This window comes from Phasianus colchicus, chromosome 13 (assembly GCF_987193195.1).
Source record: "Phasianus colchicus chromosome 13, bPhaCol1.hap1.1, whole genome shotgun sequence".
Taxonomy (NCBI): domain Eukaryota; kingdom Metazoa; phylum Chordata; class Aves; order Galliformes; family Phasianidae; genus Phasianus; species Phasianus colchicus.
Window position 1 is genome coordinate 15,431,422 of NC_143448.1, and position 18,510 is coordinate 15,449,931.

The window sequence follows — 18,510 nt, forward strand, 5'->3', positions numbered from 1 at the left end:
TTCCCCACAGGGAACTTTGTTTTACTGGACCTGAATACGGTGTATGGTGCACCTCTGAGCTTAATGTTAGCAGGAAACTAAGCACCTCCTAGTGAAAAGCTCTTTAAAAAACTACATGAGAGATTCTCTTCTTACTCAATTTGACAATACACAAAATGAGTTGCTTTAGGATAATTAGTAAATATATTCTAGAAGGGCTTTCCTAAGTTCACTCAGTTCATGTCACAGGATACTTAAAGAAAATGAAAACACTTCTAAGGGAGCACTGTTGGTGGGAAAACACAGCCTACACCAGTGTGAGCTCACGCTCAGCTTTTTCTTTCTATTCCCCAACCTCCCCCCAGCTTCCGATAGGCATCCAAATCAAGCAACCATCCTAACTAACTACCTAGGCAGTACTGCTTCATTACTGAATGATCTCAGCACCTTCAACTTCAACTTTACCCTCCTGGCTCCCAAGCTGCAAAGGAACATCTCGATGCTGTCCCACAGCTGGGAAATGCAGACAAAAGGGTTGAATTAATTGCCCTCAGTCCGAGATGACAGCTGTGACAGAACCGAGAAGCGGCGTTTGAACCACCAGAACAACTTCACTACCTCTAACAGCAATGCAGCAAGGTGCAGAGCATCTTCTGAGGCTCACGGAGACATTGCTTTAGCCTGAACTCAAATGCACAAAACCCATAGCTTCTACACAACATCCAAATGCTTCTTTACTACATCATTTTACTGCAGTCTTATGCAGTAAAACAAACAAACAAAAAAAAAAAGCATTTCCACAGCAATTCCACTTTTCCATAAGACTCTAACTAGCTGCAATTTCATATCCAGTACAGAAGACTGATGATTCTGATTTCCTTTAGAGTCACACATGCCCCATTTCATAGGCATTCAACAAAAGAATCTTCAATGCTGCTGTATTTATTTTTTTATATTGAAACGACAGGCATACTCAAATCTCTTCTCAGCACACATGGGTTTACGTTCAGAAATCCCATTAGAATCAATGCATAAATCAAGGTACAAATATATTCCCACGGGACTGATGGTAAATGACAAAAATGGAGAATGTTTAGGATTTAAAACTATTCCAGCAGCCTGGCACCATGGGGCACATTTCAAAGCTAACTGCACATGAATTTTCTAATTAAGTTCAGTTCACAGCTCTTCTACTAAAGTCACATGGGGCTTCAAACAAGAAGATCTAACAGCAATATGACTTGAGAGTCCATCAGTTACAGCTACCAGAGGAGGGTGAGCACAGAGACTCAGCATCTTCCATTCAGAACAACACCTACCATGAAACAATAACTGAGAGCCAATAAGATTCATCGCCAGAGGATTTTCCTGGCTGTTCTCTTCTCTTGAGCTTCTCCCAGTGCTATTAACAGCCTCCACTAAAGAACTCAGAAACCACCCTTCCTTAAGATTGTCAGAGAGCTGAATTCCCAACGATGTCACTGGCTACAAGTTGTTATTAGCAAAGAATTAAGAATCATCCTCATTTATTCTTCCCCCAGAGTCCCGATAGAACTGCTCTATCCCAATGGGAGAGACAGATGCCTTGCCATTCACCCCAGGCTCTGAAGCTGGTGGTTTCATGGGTGTCAGTGGAATCACAACCGCTTTTTAACTTTGTGCATGCAGTAAGACAATCGGCCCCACGAGGTGCTCAGCTCACTGCAGGATCAGTTCCGAGTGCGATATTCTAACAAACATTACAAAAGAATCTCAATTACAATAAGCTACATGCACACAAAAAATGAATACTTTGTTTTCAGAAGATTTTCTACAAGGGTGAAATGTATCTGTGCTCCCTGGGATTCATACACAGACAGTGAGTTTGCACCCAGAATAAATTTGGCCTTTCCTGCATATACACTTGACAGTGAGGAAAATTGCACAAACTCTAGTAAGTTGCACAGTTTGTCCTAATCTGTTTTATTCTTTCACATACACCTCAATTTGAGGCGAAAAGAAATAGATATCAGATGTGACAAGTGTATGGTTTTTTTTCCCTGATATCTGACTGTTCATTTTGCCTTGGAAGGGCTGGAGCACCTTTCAAAAGTTTTAGCCCTCTGTTTCTGAGGAACTTATCCTTGTGGCATGTCTGTCAGTTTTCACAGTGCTCAAGCAAGTCTTTGCAATTTTCACATAATGGCAGTTGTTGACAGGTTGTTAGGGCTGACAGTGAATATGTTTGAAAAACTGTCAAGCTGGTGAAAAAAATTAGAGGGAGAGAGAAGGAGCCTCCTTACATTTGTAACAGCATGTTAAACTGTAAGTGCACTCTCAAACTGCACAGGCCTACCTCCAGTCATTTTACTTGCTCTACAATGACAGCATATGTGAATATATGATCCCTAAAAATTAATGTCAGATTGTCACTTTATAGGTCAGTCGCATTACTACAAAACTCTGTTTACTTTTATAGAGCCGATTTTACCTTTAATGCTCAATAAGAGCTGTTTCAAGCAAAGAAATTGCTAGAAATATGGTGCTATTAATGCTAGCTTTTAATTAGCATAACGTGGCTTTTCCCAGAGGTATTATTCTGGTCACTAAGAGCCCACTGCAATGAATATAACCTGGCTTCTGTCCAAAAGCCTGTCCCAGCTCCATATAGCAGGGATGGGGAAGCTCTGCTGGCATTCCCCACCCACAGAAAGGGAAATGGCCACCATGTGAATCCCCTGCACAGGAACCAGCTGCACCAGTGCTGTCTGTTCCCGGAACCATGCGTGTCTTCAGAAATGGTGCAGGGCGGACCGTAACAAGTTCAGTTCCACTGATCAACTGTGTCATCCAGAATGGTCCCATGAACAAAGCAGGCCCATGCGTAGAGAAGCACCGCTGATGTGACAAAAGGGAAATTACTTGGCCTCTTACTTTAAGAGAGATTCTATTCATTTTGGCTATCCTGTAAGCATGTAGTCGGCATCTGACGTTAAGGAGGAATTTCTTCTTTTACATCTTTTCACTATGCAACAACTCATAGAATCAACTCAAAAAGACTGATTTTTCTTTAGACATCAACTCAGAAGATTGGATTTTCTCTTGATGAATAAATTTTAATACTGCAGTTATTTCTACTAACCATGAACTTAATGGTTCATCATCTAAATTCTCCTTCACAGAAGGCCCTTCTTATTTTTTATTCAGATGTTAAAGACTTGTTCTTGCAGTCTTTTTATAGCACTGCTTTGGTTGGCATTTTAAGGGGAACACTGGATCCTGAGCGTCCACAGTGTGTGGCTGGTCTACTTTGTCTAATATTGGAACAGACTAAAATAACTGAGAGAAATAAAGGGCATCATAGCATAATTACAGCCTTGAAATTATTATAACCACGGTATAAAAAACTTTCTACAATATTCACAACAACACAATTCTCTTGAGAAATTTGGTAAGGTAAGCTGTACAGAAGAAGCATTCCAAAGACAGAGTTTTGCAGTAACACGCCCAGCAGAAAAATGAAGATGTTGGAAGGAAGAAGAACAGAACTGAATAAATCGGTGAAAGAATTGTAAAGGTGATGTGGAAAATTCCATGGGTGACATATTTCCCAGAACTGCACACAGCATCTGAAAGTAAATCCACTGGGACTTCAAAAGATACAGAAAATATAAAAGAGAAAAGAACATAAAAGGTAACCAGAAGAGAAGAGGAAGATCAAAAATGAATCGAGTAAAAAAGTCAAGGTAACACAGCTAGGAAATACCAAACTGCAGAGAGGAAGGAAGGTCCATCAGGTTGAGAGTGAGCTGGAATCCAGACTGAGCTTAAAACTTGATGCATCAGAGAAGACTCCTTCCAGCTCCTACTGAAGCCAAGAGAACTCCCATTTATGTGAGGAGAAGCAGGATTAGGTCCTAATCCTTCTGCCTCACTATCCAGTAAAGTGAAGATAATAATTGTATTGACAGGTAATTCTGTCTCACAGGAGTACTCTGAGGATTACGTAGCGTCTATACTGTGCTGTGAATTGCTAAGTGCTAAATATGATTATACAGGGATTTCCATCCAAAGATCTCAAAGCACTTTCCAAACATTAATAATTGAAGCTTTATAATACCCTTAGGACTACACATGTAAAGAAGGCAAACAAGATTCGGGGCTCAGCAAAGCGGGCAAGGATTATTAGACTTACTTCACAGTGGATAAACTGCACCACGGTGAGATTAAGTGACTTGCCCAAAGTCACAGAACAAATCAGTGACACTTCAGAACATGAGCCTAGAAGATCAAATTCCTTTACTCTTTGTACGAGAGGAAAGATGAAGTGCAATCAGAGGCTCAATCAGCTTTTCGAAAGAGATGGATCAGGCCACAGCAGGGAACTGGAACATCCAGAGAAGACTGAAGAGAGCAAAAGAAGAAAAAAAAAAATAATTTATTTGAAGACTGGTGGGGTTTGTTTACTTTTAGGTATGTGAGCAAGTGCCAATAGTAGAAAAGGCAATTCCTTAGAGCTGCAGAAAGTGTGGTCTATTGACAGAAGACATAGCCACTACAAAGAACATCAATTCTTTTCCTCACAGATTCAACAAAAAAGATGGTGAACACATATCAGAATTCAGACTAATTTCCCCAGGAGAAGAAGAAACAGAGAAGGAAATGAAAATCATCTTAGAACAAGGAATCAAGAAGCTAGAATGATTGAAGACTTACAGAACAGACTCCTCTCAATGTCTGGAGTGGAAGACTTACTATTTACAGAATCCTTCAAGATCATCTTCACAGCAGAGAGTTACACAACCTAACCTGACACCAAAATGGACTTGAACCTGAAGACGGCTATAACAGTTCTGGGAAATCATAGCAGCCTTGATATATTAAAAAAAAAGAACAAAAATGTAATCAAAAATAGCTTGTGAGTCTATTTAAGAATTTATCATTGCATGTGATAACAAAAAGATTTTGTCTAGCAAATATGATTGAATATCAAAAATATGACCCTGGAAGTGAATTTAGTTTGACCGCATCACAGGATTCGAGCAGGTTCAAACAACTCTGTTACAAAGCACCTGATGTTCAGCACGTGAGCAGTGACCTTCATCTGGCAGCCAGCAAGACTTTGTTTGAGGCACTGCAGCACATGCTGAACATGAATGTGCATTGTCAGGACCAGCGTTTGGAGATGAAGTGATTTCTCTCTCAGTGCTTGTACGTACAAATCTCTCACAGGCTTCTGAGCTACAGGGGATGTAAACCTGAGCTTGAAAGGAGCAGTAAGTGGAGCACACAGTCTGTGGTTATCTGGACACTGCTAATTCTCGTTTTCTTTACAACAGTGAAAAGAGAGAAGAATGTTTCCATCTCCTCAGTGCAATGCAGAAGAATTGTCACAAGTCCGAGATCTATCCATTTTAGCTACTGGACGGCTGAAATGAAATACTAGAAATCTATACAAGTACAGATAATTTTATAAGCAAGAAGGAAACTGAGATAAAAATTCATCTCGGTAAATTCAGAAGGAATACAGGAGTGTTACACAGTTATGTAACTAGACTGTTACAAACTAAATCATAAAAAAAGCTTTAAGAACTTGCTGCAAAAATCGTACTGAAATAAAACTCCTGATTTCAACGTACAGCTCAACTTCAGCAGTATTCCTGGCTTCACTTCATTTGTTTTCAGATTTTGGAAAAGGAAAAAGTGTTTCCTCAGAAATTTCTTTGCAGGGAAATAAATAAAACACAGGAGAGCAGCACCTGAAAAATGGAAAGGCTGTCTTTTCAGTCTCAGTTTTGTACCAGATCCTCAGCTTTGCTTTTGCTAAATTTTTCTGTTTGGTGTCATGCAGTGTAACACCAGACCCTCAGCTGAAACAGATAATATCTAGTACTTAAAGGCTACTATGAATAATCCCTGGTTAATGCTGACCAAAAGGATAAACTCCAGCAATCTCATTTTCTCCTCTTTAATGGAAGTAAGTTAGAGCTGAGCTAAGTGTTCGATACAGACAGGGACCTCATGTCCAGCTCTGTTACAAATGCACAGCAAACATTTTCAGTTAAAAGTGATCTGAAATTTAGACAATTTTGTGTTTTCCTGCTTAAAAAACTTTCAGGCTCATTTTGAAAGATTCTGGAGATCTGCAGAACACACTGTTTAACTGCTCTGAAAACTGCCTTGCAGATGTTTAAAGAACTGAATCAAATTCCCTTTCAGTCAGCCCATTCACTTTTGAGGAACTACTGTGAAAAACAATGATGCAAACAGAGTTTACATACATAATATAAAAGAAATTTTTAATCTCAATTTTTGAAGTTTCCACACTTCCAACTAAGTTAGTTGGAGTTTTGCCACTGAATTCATCAGTACCAAGATCAATACTTTGATAGAAAATGATCAAGCTAAAACTAAGTTGTTCTGTTTCCTAAAAAAAAAACTAATGTCCTCATCATCCACATTCTTTTCTGAATACAGCCTATTTAATAAGAAGCTGATGACCTCTCTTTGACATACAAAGGACGTTCTGCCTTTAAATGGGCTATTGCAATTCAGTTTTGATAAAACCTGACTCTCTGCAAGGAAAGAAACACAGCAGATATCAAGCCTTCGTTCCTGCACCTCTGAGATTTCCTAAATTAAGCAATTTTGCCAGCGTTATGACCACAGAATTTTATTCAAAGTCTTTTCCTACACGCCGTGAAAATATTATATATTATGCTTTTTTATGTGTCAAAAGCACAGTGAGCAAAACGATCAAAGGAGAATAAGTAAGAACAGTCTCTAATTTGTAATGGATTCCTATCTTTGGAGCTAAGTTACACAGGATTGGACTGCAGTATTTTTAAATCATAGATTTTCTGCGCTTTTCACAAAATTTGAGAAGTGGCATCATTTAAGCTACAGTCCACACAGTCCTTATGGACTTTAAATATTACCAACGCAGAAGTAGAATATCTGACTTAAAATATGAGTTAGCCAATTTAAAGCAGAAAAAAAAGTTGGCTCAGTTAAATGTAAATATTTGTATTATGATGCAACCAACAAAAAAAGCGTTCACCTTCCTAATCCACCTGTTCCTTGGTATTTCTGCAGTGCATGTCATGTTTGGCATCACTAACTACTTCATGTCCCAAAAAGAACCACAGACATTATTTTCCACACACAGATCCCACAGCCTGCTAACCTGAAACAATAATATTAAGGGAAGAACTACACAAAACAAGTAGATTTCTTTCATTCCAAAATAAGCACTTTTTTTTCCCTTGCTATTCATTGCCGTTAAAAAGGAACTTGTGACCTAATAAATGTCACAATGAGTTTCATTTAATTAAAATAATAAATATTATACAGTAATGCAGATTGACATTTATATCTTCATTTACGTGAAGCTGGATTTATGGTCAATGCTTTATTTGATGGAGGCCACAAATAATGTCTCTTAAACTGCCACAGGATGGACACAAGATCACATTAATGAAATTAGACAAGGCAAGGCACTGATATATGGAGCCCTCCTGCTAGAAAATAAAGTAAGGCATGTCCAGAGCAGATGTTTTCTTTGGCTGCAGCTTAAGTTTGCTAAATTTTCAGTGGGCAGTTTAACATCACACACACAAAGGTGCAAAGGAGCAGACCTCCTGTGACAATGCGTTCCGAGACGTTCTATGGCTAATGCTGCACATTAGCTCTGCTTTTCCTGACAAACACATTAATGCAAGAATGATTTGTAACTGCCAAGGAATATCTAAGTACTAGTTATTAAATCTGAGTTCAGAAGGCTGAAATAAGGTTTTCTCTGCTCCTTCATGGAAGAAATACCCCATCTCTCTATTTGGCTAATTAAAGATATATCCAGGGAGTTATTTACAGATACATTTGATTTCTACTTGATTCTTTTTTCTTTCTTCAGTAAAAGAAAAATTGAATATTCCTGGAATATTGGTATCAGAGACCAGACAGAAGGAATCAACAGGAAAAGACACTTCCACAGGAGAGGACTCTCCTCTTACCTCCACAGCTGCATCCGCACCAGTTTTTAGCCCATCCTGGAACAAGATGCACTGGGTGACAGTTCACTGCTTCTCACTCCAAAGTTTTCCATGAGAGGTAATAACACCACAGTGTCTATCCTCACAGTGCTTGCTTAACAAGTCAGGCTAGTCCATAGCTCTGCTGCAGTGAATAAATAATCCCAAGTAGCAGAACATTGTGAAAAACGAAACAAACTTGCCTCGTGGGCAAATTATCTAACTGGATGCTGTGTGTGAAGTTCAGATAAACGTTCAGTTACATGGAAAAGCATCTCAAAGTTTGATATTTATCGCTCTGGATTTATTTTCACCTCAGGATCTTCATGTGCCATGTTAATATGATGCCACACAGGTTCAGTGGGGGAAAAAAATGTAAATTGGGCACTGTCATCTGGGGAGGCAACAGAGACAGTAAGAGACCTGAAACAATGAAGGGTCATTATCTTTTCTGCTTCTGAACTAGAAAAATGGTTTTTCAAGTTGCATCTGCTAACAAATTGCTTCTTTTGGCCATTTATGCTAAAATTTAAGCATTACAAGCCTGAGGGTCTGGTCTAAGTAACATTACTTTCATTAATCAATTTATAACAGCTAAAATCCTATTTCTAGGTCTAGAGAGGAATGCAATATAGTCAGCTGAAATTTGGGTTCATATTCCTTGGGCTCAGGTGAAAGTGACACCGCAAACATCTCTGGACAATTTATTCAGTAATTTGCCCAGCTTCTTCATCCGCGTACCAGAGGATATGGAGATGATTTAAATAACAATTTCAAATGCCCTGTTCCAAAACCATTTCTGCATTCTGTTTCAAATCCTTACTTGAACAAAGTTAATTTCCTTACACAGACAGATCTGTGCTTAAGCCGGAGCTCTGACAGGGCTTGGAGTGGCCCCTGCAGATGCATGGTCTGAGGTTATCAGAGGGCCCAAAGTGACCACATTGCTCCCGTTCGTGAGCCCAACTCTCAGATCTGTCCTTGCAGCCTACAGGAATCGGATCTGTGACAACTGCAACCTGCCCATCCTGAGAAAGAGTGCAACAAATGGAAGGAGCATTGTATAAGGGTATTTCTCTTCTGCTTTCTATCTGCCTTTATCCCCTGGAGAGGCTCAGGAATGCTGTGGGTGCAGAACACTCCTGTTTTTATGAGGAACATGAAGCACGGCAGGGCAGCGGGCTTTGGGCCCTTTCTCATCTCTCACACAGCACTGCTAAGCCAAGCCTCCTGGAAAGGGCCTCGCAACATTAAATGTTTTATCAGCTCATGCAGATGAGTCATTATAAATCGAAGGACTGCTGTCGGAAAGCCGAGCACCACTCCTTTAGGAGATAGCGACCTTCTAACAAACCACCAACACTGTCTGCATCGGGTTTCTGTAAGGAGCCCTTAGTCACACACAGTGCCAAATCACAGTCCTGCTGAAATCAAAGCAAGGTTTGTTGTTGTACTGCCAAGGTCTACCATGCTTCTCCTCAGTCATATCACAGCTCAGACTGCTGAACAGACAGAACCCCTCGAAACAAACAGGACTGCCATACAAGCGGCAGCGCTTTCCACTTTCCTCGCTCGCCGTGCAAAAGTTAGGGCAGCATTCCTCCTGTCAGCCTGCTCAGCATGAATAATAGATATGTCAACAAGTATCCGTAAGAGGTGCGCTTGGTCCTTTTGAATATCTCCAGCAAATTTGTTATTTGGCATTACACAGAGCACACATTTTTCAGCTAGCAAAGAAATAACTACAAAACATGTTAAACCATAGAAATAATTTTACTCAAACCTTATAATCTTTATGTAATATTTAATTATCTTCTCTCCTCTCCTACTCCATTGTTTCAGTGACTATTTGCTCAATGAAGTGCCAAGGAGATGAGAAAAACAACAACAAAAAAAAAAGAGGTCAGATTGGTGCAATAACACACTGCTGTTATTTGCTGAGGGCTGAGCCTCGGCAGCTGCAAATGGTACAACTCCTGTGCAGGTCAGTGAGCTCCGCTGACTTACGCCAGCTGTAGGCTGGAACACAACTGCTGTGAAACAGATTACAGCTCTGTAATCGTAAATGTAAACCAGGCAATATTTCAGCTACGAGAAGTAAGGACATTATAGGAGAGCTGAAACTGTATTGAGAGAGTGGCGTGTGCTCCCATGCACAGCAGAGGACAAACTTTCAAGCGGCATAACTGGTCACACTTCCCTTGGAAGAGTTCAAGGCCACCCAGTGTTTGTGCTGCTGTGGTCTAAATTATTTCCTTTGTAACAACTAGTCTCACTTCGCCTGCCCTGCCCCAACAGCCCATCGAATGCATTTCAGCATCACTCCTCTGGCAGTGTGCAGCCTGACGCCTTGGCAGAACCACCACACAGCTCCACCCCGGCACAGCACACACTGGAAGTGAGCGGCTCTGCCAATTGGGCTGTCTCCATAGCCAGGCTCTAAATTAGAGCCACAAAACCAGATAGTTCAAGGATAACATGAAATCACTGGTGGAGACTTAGGGACCAAACACACAAAAAGCCTAACAGCAATGGCAGAGTAGGAAGAGGGAATTGCAGCCATGAGAGATGGTAGGAAAGGAGGAGCCTCTGAAGTCAGATCTGGTAGAACAGCATTAATATTCAAATGCCAGCAATAAGCTGCCTTATTTCTTTGGGTTACGTCTGGACATCAATGGCCTCCATTTTTTTCAGGCTTCCATCATGTTTTATACCAAGAGCAACCTGATATTTGAAGGGTAACCAATTCCTTCCCAGGTGAAGATTCATCACTGTGGATACTGCCAACATTTCAAGTTTTCTGCACATAAGCCACCAGCAGTAACTTCCAGGACATGCTATAACAGTTTGACAGTGGCCGAAAAGTGATTGGTGGCAGAGCTGGAACCAGCACTCCCAGGTTGCTACCTGGATGATGGCAAACACCAAAATCACAGCTCTCATGCAACAGCAGGCATGCATCTCTAGGATTGTAGAAGGTGTTCTCTCGTGCATGTTCAGCCACATCACCCTCCTTCTCCTAGCTTACACGGTTATTGACCTGCCCGCAGTGCTTTTGCCAACAGGAGCAATGGTGGGCATGTAGCATGGTGATTTAGGAGCTGCACACATTCACACATTCTGAGCAAGGCAAGATTTCTCTTTAAGAAAACAGCCACCCACGTCCCACGCGTTAGAGTTCTCATTCTCGATAGCACCGCTAGAGCTGAAAAACTGATAGGAGACACTGGGGAAAATTAGGACAGGGAAGGAAAAAAAAAAAAAAAGGAATAGACAGCCTGAAGACTGAGGATACCATTACCATAACTTGACAGACCATTAAAAAAAGGTCAGCATCCACTCTAAATAAATGAACAAATTAACACACTACACCATGTTCAGCTACATATTAAGAAGCATTAATGAGAATGAGAATAGCTCGCAGTTCAGTTTACTTAGCTCTTTAAATAAACATGGGCTATTGGAAATGTTATACAACAACGCAAGCACCGTAAGTGTAGCTCCAACTCCTGTCATTCCTGCAGATGAGTTACAAATCTACAAGAACTTGTCTGCTCCATGCTTGCAGCCACCGCTAAACTTAAATTAGTAACTATGTAGGCCTCTTCCAAGGCATATCAGAGACCAGCTGTGCAAGGACCTGTCACCTTCTTGTCAGTGAAAGTTTTCTGTCCAAAGAACTTTCGTCATCTCTCATTCCTCAAGTAGCTGGATGTCACTTGAAGAGACAGCTGAAGTCACTTGCAATGAATGGTCTCAAATCAGAGCTCACTGCCCTTGTCACAGAAAGTCTCACCCCGCAGCTAAAACTGTCACTGATCATGTTTAGATATGTACGCTGAGGTATCAGATTAGAAAAGAGTATGCACGAGATGGGAGTTTAAAAGAGGCCAAGTTGCAAGGAAAATCTTAATAGGGAGAATCGAGGGCTTGAACGGTTAGCCCTTTTCCAAACCCAATTTATATTTCCCATCAAATCCAATAAAAGATATCTAGCTTCTAAAAACGGCATGTTTCCAACCAACATATTCAAGAAGGAGCTAAAACTTTAAGTACTTTGGCCAGAGAGCATGTAGTTTGCTAGGATAATATGGCATCTCTGCAGCAAGTTACTTCATTAAGAGGAAAATACCCAAAAGGCATATCCTGACCTCAAGATTAATGCTCAAAATGGAGGATGCATATTCCATTGGGTTTTGGGGGGATTTTTTAATGGGAAAAAAGTATTAAATTGGTATACTCTTAAGAAACTTTTGAGAGTATGATAAAACTTCCTCTTTGTTTCTCAACATCTTTCTCCCATTAGCAGTAGGAGCACTGCCTATTGGTCATGGCAAGAGATGGTAGCAGTCGCCCCACAGTTGCTTTACCAACTCAGCCACTGACTTCTAGGTGACTCCTTTGGATTCCCACTAAGTTCTAGGAAATCCAGCTTAACTGTTGGCAAACCAAGCAGTGTGGGCTTGCCAGAGAGCACTGAGGACACGTGTGACCTCCCCACTAAAAATAGCAATGTTTGGTTTGCAGCTTCTGAAAGAAAGACAAAGAGTATGGAAACAGCCAGAGGATGCTCATTGTGCTGTGCACCACTTATTTTTTGCTTCTATTCTAAGACAGCACTGCACCAATAGGTCATAGGAACCATATCCTAGGGATGCTCTGCACATTTGCCTTCTGCAGCCTCTGGTACACCTCAGGCCCAGCCCCAGAGCAGAGCATGGCTCTGTCTTAAAAAGTTTAAATTGGCCAGTACCTTAATTTTACAGATAAAAAAGGATGTAATCTTCACTCAGAACCATCGTAAGCTTCTTCTTTTACTCTTGTTCTACTGGCTTGAAAGTGAAATTTGTTCCAACTACTATTTGTAAAGATTACTTGCTTTGCTTCTGCTTGAAAACACGGCCAGAGAAATTTAACTTCTATTTTTCTATGCCAAAACTGTTTTCAGAAATGAAGCTCCGCAGAGTGAAGTACAATAATTCAGTGCAACTTAAGCCCAGAATTTTTTTCTTCTGCTTCCAGCTTCCTCAGCCTTCCTTACAATAATCAGTAGGGAGGGTTATCTTCCTGAACCAGCCAAATTGGCACGGGTAAGAGTGTACACACATAAAAAGTGAACAAAGTGAACACACCAGGCTGGAGTTAGCCACAACCCTTGTGATCCTTCCCAGTGACTGGGGATACCCGGGCCAGCAAGCACCAAACCAGCAATGGCAGTCAGCTGTATCCTGATCAGCTGTATGCTGCCATCTCCACATTGGGTTCATGGTGTTGCTTACAGACTGTTGCTGTATCACACAACTAAATAAAAACCCCCATACAACACCAAGTGGCTACAAATAACTAAATTTGATATTGCTTAAGTGGAGTGTCTGAGCACATGGTCAGAGAGCACTGAACTCTGCCAGGTAGAATCACTGACTCCAAACAGCAACTCCTGGATGCACAGACCTTTTGACGATGAGGGCACTGCCTTCAAAATCTAAACATAGGCTAAGGATCCTAACTGCAGGCTCCTATTTTTGAAAGTCCTTGGTCTTTAATTTTCATAGCATGGTGAAAAAGAAAACCTTCCTTTTTCTTCCCCACTAGAAAGTATTCTGGGTTCAGAAGTTTATTGGAAACATAGCTGACATCCAAATCAACACAGACTGCAAAAACAACAGGGCTGACAAGACAGAATACTTTCAAAACATCACCCTGATCATTAGAACGGCAGAGCTAAACACTAATATTGTAAGCTTTTGCAGACAAGGACTCTGCTCTAGCTCTTTAAGCAACAGAAACCTGGGAAAAGAGACTTTGAAGATAAATAGATGGATTTGCTTTCTAGCAAACAAATACAGGATCAACAAAATTGAACATGATGACTATTCCATAGGCAACAGTGATGCTGCCATGCAGATTTTCAGAAATGTCACTACAGCAAATAAGCCTCTGCTTTGCTCTTGGGAGGAACAGAAAGTGAGAAATTAGAGAAGATTGTGAAGGACACTTGGGGGAAAAAAAAAGATGAAAAATAAACTTTGCCCATCATTACACTCAACTTTCATTTAGCGGGTCTCAGGGCTGGGGCGTAGGGTTGTAACTTTAACAAAATGCATTTTTTTTAATCTTCAGCTAGAGAAACTATTACTTTACTTCTACGAAAAAGGGAAGTAAAATCTCACAAACAGTAATTCATTCAACTCTAATAGAGGATGTCCTAGTTACAAAAGACACGTAGGGGTAAAACCAGCCTTTTTGCCCTAAGTTCAAAAGCATTACTGGATGATGAAAGCTCATTTCTCTGCTCCACGCTGAAACAAATGACAGCTTTGTACCACGACAAAGCTGCAGATAGGTGTTTGAACAGTGAAGAGCCTTTCTGTTGAAGTTCCACATGTAAAATACCTCCCCACAAATATGAACTCCATACATTTCAGTGACATGAGTGCCTATAGTCCTTTACAAACAGACCTACTAATGATCTCAGTAGGAGCTACACGCATACAAAATCAATACTGTTGACACTGAATTAACAGCGTGCTAATATACTAAGTTTGATACACGAACATTAGAAATAATAATTCAGCAGTTCAAATTTCAGAGCTGCAGACTTATATTATAGGTGCTGGGAGCTTCACTATTTACATTATTTCATTATTGCATTCTTTTTCGGAGCAGTGGATTTGACCTGGCAAACACCTTTTCCTTGCCAAACTATGTCTATTTACAACAGAGAATCTGAAAAACATCGTTCCACTAATGTCTACACAAGACAGTTTGGCAGTAAAGCATATCTTTATTATCGCATCACACTCTGTGCAGTTATAGTTAAGTGTCTGAGTTTGTCAGCATTTCCATTATAACCCTGGCCATAAAAATGTGTTTTCAGTGAGACTTACAAGTCAAAGGCCCTGATTCTCCTCTCACTTAAAGTGATATAAATCAGGAGTTAGTGCAAACCTGGCATGCGAGAGAAGGGGGAGAGACTCAAGGCCCTACAGAAAAGGATGCTTTGCATACATGATGCTCAATTTGCAGACATCCACATAGAGAAGGATGAGGCCATTTCAGCTCCATTCAGCTCACACATTTGTTGCATAAGCATCTGTATGAGTTCTATGCATAAAAGATCTTTAAGGGAGATGAATATGTCATGCTAACACTAGGCTTACCTGTCTCAGAAACAGTATAATATTGGTAGGAGTGAGACTGTACGATTAAACTGAACAGGTCAAGTTTGAAAACTGTTTTCAAGGCAAATCTGATTCGGTAAAAAGAAGTGTGAGACTATAGAGGAATTTCTAGATCTTTGTCCCATTGCTGCTGAAGATTTGATGAGTCACTTCATGAGAGTTCTCTTACCATTTAGATTATCACACATTCACCAATTTTTAACCAAGGATTCCAGCACTTGCCTACTTTTCATACGGGAGCGTTGTGAAGATGCAATAACATTTCCATGTGTTAAGCATTAGAGAAGCACTTACCAGTTAGTGTGTCTGATTTAATGCTCTCTATTCTGGAATCCAGGATAGAGTTACAATTTTCATCCCTAAGCTTACCTCACACTGCTTGTCTTGGTAGAGGAAAGATCTCTCCTAGCTACACATCACACAACATATGCTCCAAAACCATGACTTTCATGCCAGAAAAGCAAAGCTTTATGCAACCACGATGTGCAGACTGGTGAGCAAAAGCAATCTCACATACCAGTGTTTTGTTCACATCCTATTAAGACTGATTCCTTTTTCCCTCCATATTTCCCAATTTTTCCTCCTTGGTCATTCTGTCCATCTCCATCCTTCAGACTCACCGAGGTCATTCTGCTGCTTATGACATCACACATCACAGTCGTGGAAGGAACCACAGCATTGTCACAAACAGCATCGCAGGAGGAGGGGGAATCCAGTTCAGAAAGAATATTTACAGACAAATGTCTTGGCAATCAAGAAGACTGGGAAAGGAAATGCTGAAAAAAATCTATGACAGTTTAATGAGGTTTTGGTAACATGCTGTAGTTTTCCAACTCTGCTCAAGTGTGATCTTCGTTCTTAAAATCTGATTTTCCTTACTTTTATGGACTTAAAAGAACTACATCCATTTTGCTCAGCACAGCAATCTGAAAGTTCACATGTCTGATTTTATTATTTAATGTGTAGGAAGAATTGCATTTCAACGCTTGCTGAAGAAACTGCCTTTTATAAAGACAGTCTACAGAGATATGTTTGGAATTTTAAATCCTTGTGTTTTGCCTTTTCTTTAATCTTTTATTAATGGTTTGTGTTCCCATTACTCCAAACCGAGCATTAGGTTGCTTGGGAAAAGCGCCAATCAAACGAGTACAGCGACTGGAACTTATTTGAAAATAAAGGTGGTTTTGCTGATCAAAATCAGAGTTTCTGAGATTTAGGCCTGTGATGGACATCCGGTATTGAGGGGAAAGAATAAGAAAAAGGAGAATCATTCTGACAGCAGCAAGACAGGAGGCAGTGAGAGGGACTGGAACCAGCTCCCATCTTGCTCTACGTCTGATCAATCCCAAGAGCTTATGAGAGAACCAAATTCAAATGCTGTTTACTTTGTTGTGACAGAGAAGGGCATAAATTAATTCTGCCGTTTGACCTGAGCACAGCTCCTCCTGGGGTCCCTCCCTGCAGCTCATTCCTGCAAAGGATTTGTGTGATTTGTTTAACTTGAGAGGGATAATGGCTGTGATTTGCTTATTTGAAATGAGACAGTGAGAAAGTGAGACCAAAATTTGCTCTGTTGATACTGACAACTAAAGCTCCACTTTCTGTCCTTTCTCAGTAAACTTAGGCAATTGCTTACCACTGGATTATAATATTATCCCTCAAAATAGTGCTTACTGTGTCCCTGTTGATTTAAGTAGAATAAAATATTAACATCCAGCCTTTATCTTTTCTTCACCCAAGGACTCACATGGCTTGGTTGCCCAATTGAAAATGATACACATTAATTAAACAAAACTTGAACTATACAAATAATTTTTTAAATTTGGCACTGACATGATGTCTTCAATTCTCCTAGCTAATATTTGAGTTAAAGTATAAAACCAAAAATCATCCAAAGTAACACTGTAGCACTATTACAGTGTTTTAATACTCAGTTGAAACTTACTCTATGACATGTAACCAACAAGTGATTGATAAAGCTCTACGAGGTAGATACTGACAAAGGCTTATAACTGTGAGGAATGGCATGCACACACCATGAGAAAATAAAAATAATTAATTGAAGAGGAGGCATGTTGCAATTAAAAAAAAAAAAAAGGCCTTTAGTTATCTCAGCAAAATTCTATAGGAGCCTCTTGCAGCTTGAAAACTGACTCTTTCCACACAACAAAAATACATTCCTAATAAAATGTTATTAAAAGCAGATACACTCAAAACCAATTTTTCTCATTTGGTAGTAGGATCAGCTCTCTGTTTGGCATGTTTTTTTATACCCACCCAGCAAATCAACTCATTTTTCAGTGGTTAAAAATGATGCACAAAGTGCTACATCACACAGCATATCTGGAACATAATAAAAGAGCCACAGAGAGCTCAGTGAGCTCAGCTGTAACGCACGCTTGCACTGTGAGTTTATCTGCTCACTTCTTCATCTCTCTTTGCCAGACACTTGTTGGTTTGCTTTCACAGGGGTCTGCAGCATTCAGCCCCAAGGTCGAGACTCGGTCTAGATGGGCAACACGACTTTGCAAGCATACGTTGCACTTAAAGGAGACTATTTTAATGCTGTGATACAGATTTTATACTACATTCACCTTAAAAACACGGCACAGAAAAATCTACGTGTTGCAGTTGCTGGTCAGGCAAAGAGCAGGGCAGGGGAGCCGGGAATTCAGAGGCAGGAGGCACAGAAGCACGTAGTGTGGGTTCTCCCCACTGAGAATTGGGACCCAGATTCACTGACACCCACACTGCACATAGAGAAATTGCCAACACAGACACTAACAACTTGAGTGAAAGGCTTTTAGCACTTTTTCTCCCCACATTTATTATTTTTATTATTATTCTCATAGAACTGGCATTAACAGAAAAATCTATTTAAATTAGAGATGCTTATATTTTATTTTTCCTTCCAATTTTGGATAAATAATCTGAAACCCAGGCTTTTATATGGGAAAAAAACAAAGTCCTTCTGATTGCACCCACAATGTAGTTTTGCAAAGATTGTTTTCAATTGAAGCTCACTGGTTGAGCAGTTTATTTTAAAATATCCATTTGGAATTTTCAAACCCAGATGTTAAGACAGGTTGGGATAACAGCCACTCCTCTTCTGATTGAGTGATCGCATCAACACACAGATATATTCCACTGTAACTCCCCAGGGACTGTAAATTAGAAATATCACTAATAGTCAGAGTTTTTCTTCCTTGCATACGTAAATTTCCTAAAACTAAGGTTGTTTGCTAGAATATTCCAACAAGGCAAAAACAAAAGCAGTAAGCACACAGACCTGGGCTACTTCATTTAAAAGCCCATTGAATATTCCCAGTAGGGTTGTGCAG

The 18,510-nt window shown here is 40.2% G+C and overlaps 1 protein-coding gene across 24 annotated transcripts in view; it reads right to left on the reverse strand.

The window, feature by feature from the left end:
* LOC116243858 (uncharacterized) overlaps window positions 1–18,510 on the reverse strand; it is a 654,784-nt gene that overhangs the window by 372,596 nt on the left and 263,678 nt on the right. The window contains exon 1 of one of the 24 annotated variants that reach the window (XR_016470620.1): window positions 15,687–16,239. The exons of the other annotated variants lie outside the window; for them this stretch is intronic. The gene's annotated coding sequence lies outside the window, so the exon portion shown is untranslated. Of the gene's footprint in view, window positions 1–15,686; window positions 16,240–18,510 lie in introns of those variants that run through there. 24 annotated transcript variants of the gene reach the window in all.